Here is a 4795-nt window from a genome sequence, read left to right on the forward strand (position 1 = left end):
CGTTATCTTCGCGTGCATATATGTCGGTCAGTACGCGGTGCTAGGCGCACGCACCCGCGCATGCATGCACGCACGCAAGCATGTAGACACGAACGAACGGGTACAACACAGACAGGCACGCACGCGCGCGCACGCACGCGCGCGCACGCACGCACACACATACCAAGAAGCTAAATATAACATATGCTGTTATATTTAGCTCATTGACACATACAACACTAGCACGCAGGCACGCACGCACGCATATGATATTCTGCTGATTCCTACTGATTCATCCAAACGACCTTGATAGATTACTAGGGCTGTGAGATATGAAGAATACAAGCACCGACAAGACGACAAAGTGCGCGGATAAAAGCGATGCACCGTCTGCAAACAGATCAGGCATGACAGCGCACACGTAGGCACTTACGTACAGGTTCGGACCATAGATAATGTATCTGGTAGACCTACGTGTCTAATGTCACGACGTTTAATTCGACACATGCGACTGTCTCAGCAAACGCCGGCAGGAGCCGAAAAATTTCAGAAGCGACCTTTGCAGTCGATGATATAAGCTTTTCGCCTCTGTTTGTTATTGCAGTGACGATGTCAGACTTGAGAACCTGTCACTGCTTAGCTGTGCTACCCAGCAGATACGCATCTACGTATGAAATCTGTACCGAAGAGGCATAGGTTTGTTTGGTCGTCGTAAGCTGAATAAACGCTATAGCTATCTCGACAGCAGATAATAGATCTAATACCTCCCTACTCTCTACAACATTTGCGTTGTATACAGTACGTGTGTGTCCTACATTTTAGATATTAGCAGGAGTAAATAAAAGCAAATGTTGCTTTGAATAATGTTTGAAAATTTAAACATTTTTGTTCTTATTCACTCCTGATACGATGCTATCAACTGCTAATAATACATAATACAGGTATTATTAGCTCTTGATACTATTATATCAGGAGTAAGATCTATATTATCTTACTCCTGATTATATGTGTACGCCACATCTGCAGGTATGGCCATCTACGCGTACTGGTCGTGTACGTACGATGCGAATAAACAACCGAATATATAGGGGCATACAACAGTAAGCCTCCGCAAATTGTTCACCACACTATTTGGTCCCTAGAAAAGGCATTTCTTGCATTTTTTGCGGTGAAATCCGGCACTAGAGTGCACTAATTTGGATTATGCACGTAAGTTGGATGCCTCGTGGACGTCTAGAAAGCATTAGAAGTAAAATTTGTCTTGTCGTGTAGTTGTGACATTCCGTTAAGTGGCGTAGCCATGGTGCCCGGTTGGCCATTTTTGTGTTTGAAACGGGATCCAACTACTTTATAGAAATGCGCATTATTTAGCTGGCAAAAGTTTCGAGCGGAGTATAGAGCATGAATCTGTAGTTATTTAACATGAATAATGTGTATGTTGTGTATGCGACGAAAAACTGCGAGTATTTTTAATAATTTTCTGTCCGATGCTTATTCAGGCCTGCTGCCTATGGACGCCTTCTATTGTTGTACACCACCTATAACCGGGTGCAAGTCGCTACCCGTCAGGTTTTACCACTTGTCATTAACCCTTGCGTACGTCAGCTGTGCTCAGCTGTGCACGGCGAACCACTACCACGATCACGCCGTGCGCGCACTGCGGTTCAACCTCCCTCGCCGATCATGCAACGCGGCCAACCTCGATTTGACAAACCCGTGGCACACTTTCGCCCCCTCGCGAGCGGTCGTCCGGCCATTGTTTTCTCTATTTGTAAAACGATTACGTCCAACAGAACTCTCTGTGCGGGGTGCTGTACTCATGTATACGAGCTTAACGTAGTTCGGCACGGTGGTGGCGCTTGCTCCGTATACATCGCCCATTCGAGATTCATTCCCTTTTAGAATCTAGCTGATATCTGAGTACACTAAAGTAGTCATCTAGCCACACGACGATATTTAAGCGACGAGTCTTATTTCGCAGCGCACTAGCCTTTAGATTTTTTTTAGACAGACGTGGTACCGAATATGTAACATTCACTTGTGATAGAATCCCTTAATATTGCATATCCCCCACAGACTGGTCAGCTGCAGAATAACGCTAATGGATATAGCGCAATCGTATTTATAGGAAAGATTGCTTAGTCTTTATTACAGAATCTACTGTAAGCACAGGAAGAACTCTCTATCAGCCGAACTACGAAAATTAGCAGACGATTCTACCAAGTGGGTCAGTGGGGTTTGAAAACCCTTCACATTTATAACTTCAAGATGTCGATTCAAGGATCATCGGTGATCATTTAGCAACAGAATGTCCCTCTCAGCCTGCCCACGGGCCAAAATATTCGTCTCCCCTGCCCTCGAAAAAAACAGCAACCCAGTGTAACAAAGAGCAGGTTTATCTGTCTTAGAACCAACGTCGCCAGTTCACGCAAACTGCTTACAGGTGAATTCCCACCAACCAATGAGAATGGCCGAGTGGCCGCGTCTTCAGCCAATCAGAGAGTAGATTACGAGTATTCTACTGGGTGAGGTTCCTGTTAGAGAGTGATGGGAGTTGTAAAGTACTTGATATGACCGGCCTATAAAGCAAACTAGAGCTGAGAGGGTCTATGTCCCCCAGGGTACTGCCGGAACGTACCCTGGGTACGGTCCGGTATACCGGAACGTACCCTGGTACTATCTAATATGCCTGACCGTACCTCGCCTACTCCACTAACGAGTCTAGGGAGTCGCCTACGCCTACTCCATAACCCTTACCCTAACCCTAACCATATCAGATAGTTTACCAGGGTACGTTCCGGCAGTACCCTGGCGGACATAGACCCTATGAGCCAAACGCGAGACATCGTATAGTGAAATTTCTGATTGCAGCCCCGACGACGAACGATACAATTTTACGAAATGCGGAATACTAACGATTATTTACAAGGTAACAAATGGCCCGTTGGGGGCACAGGCACTTGGACCGTTTCAATAAAAAAATGATTATAAATAAACATAAATTGTATTTGCTACCAACGTCTCAATGTTTATGTACAGTTATCGATGATTAACTTCACGTAAATGCCGCTCAAATGCTGCCTGTAATATACGGTATATCGCTGCACGCACGCCACTATGCACAAACTCACAGAAAGATAGAGAGGTTTTCACAGAGAGGTTCGCTTTCTTTCTATGAGTTTGTGCACAGTGGCATGCATGCGGTGAACTTGTGTGTTGCAGAGGAGCGTCTGAACTGCATTTATGGTAAACCTTTACTAATAACGGGCGAAAGAGAACAAATAAACAGTGAAACTTTGGTAGAAAATACATTTCGTGTTCATTTACCATCGTTTTCTTATTGAAACGGTCCAAGTGCATGAGGTTGGGGGTACAAAAAATTGGGCTATCCTATCGCAGTTGGTGAAATAAAGGATTAACTAAAAACACAAAGACAGACAAGTGCACAGACGACGTAGCCTGTGTATACGGCATTAGAATAAAAATGTCACCGCATATATTATAAACAGAGAAATAAAGCAGGCCATGTGTAACAAACAAGACATCTCTTATCAGGCCAATCGGGCTGCTCTGCCCAGAGGGGCTCTCTCTCTCTCTCTCTCTCTCTCTTTTTTCATTATGTGTGTGTGCGTGCCTACGTGTGTGTGTGTGTGTGTGTGTGTGTGTGTGTGTGTGTGTGTGTGTGTGTGTGTGTGTGTGTTGCGTTGCGTGCGTCGTGCTGTGTCGTGGGCTGCGTGGCACTGCACGCACGCACGCGGTTCTTGCTTGTCTGTCAGTCTGCTCAAGCAGTAGCCATTTTAAACGACCAGTGTCTGATACTTGAAATTACACGGCAGTCACGTACCGGAGCGTCACGAACCCCGCCGCTTCTATCTCTACGCCGTGAAGACGGACAGATCGAATTCCTCGGCACACCCACCTCACGCTAACGCACGCGCGCTAAATCGCCGCGCCCTTATCCTAGCCTTGCTCGCGCAATCGTTCTGCAGGATTGACGTCGCTGATATTCCTTGCTATATAATATATATATTATATATATATATATATATATATATTTCAAAGTATGCGATAACTGTAGGCCTACTCTAGTGTTACCTCACATGTGCTGTATATGTGTAACTTTGTGTTTTTGACTTAATTGTACATCACACACGCAATAAAATCTAACTGAAATTGAATTATGACTTGCGAATTTTAAACCAGTAGGTGATGACTGACCATAAGCAGACCTACTATACCAGCTACACCTATATATAGGTGTAGGTGATGTGAACCAGACCAAATAATGACAATTGTCTCGTAGAATTTCAGACATTTCGGAGCCAATACGAGGACTCTCACAGCACAGTACGACGCCCACCTATACGCACCATTACTGCACACAATACATGTTACCATTGCAGCACGGCGTCAATTTATACACATCAAGTACACATTACACACACGTACTGGAAAACCTACCCAACACTCATCCTACACACTGCACACCGCGTACTTAGCGCTGAGAATTTGAATCGACAATTATGTGATACTAAACACGGAAACACACTTCTCACTGATCTACTTTGTAACGCAATATATACACAGAACATTTTATCGAGCGCGGTAAGAAGTGAGAGATGTTCATGAGCTCACCCGAGAGAGTGAGTAATACACACGCACGCACGCGCGCAGATGGAGAAAGGAGCGAAAGAGTGAGCGCGAGAGATGCAGAAAGAGATAAAGAGAGGGGAGAGAGAGCGCGCGACCAGAAAATGACAGAAAAGGCGACCAGAAGGCGCGTGAGAGGAGTAAGATGAGAGAGAGAGAGAGAGAG

The 4795-nt window shown here is 45.2% G+C and overlaps 1 protein-coding gene across 2 annotated transcripts in view; it reads right to left on the reverse strand.

Moving 5' to 3' along the window:
* The window catches only part of LOC106806505 (serine/threonine-protein kinase 17A-like), an 85960-nt gene that overhangs the window by 5920 nt on the left and 75245 nt on the right, over positions 1-4795 (reverse strand). The window lies entirely within an intron of this gene.

Source organism: Priapulus caudatus, unplaced genomic scaffold (genome assembly GCF_000485595.1).
Source record: "Priapulus caudatus unplaced genomic scaffold, Priapulus_caudatus-5.0.1 Scaffold165, whole genome shotgun sequence".
Classification (NCBI taxonomy): domain Eukaryota; kingdom Metazoa; phylum Priapulida; class Priapulimorpha; order Priapulimorphida; family Priapulidae; genus Priapulus; species Priapulus caudatus.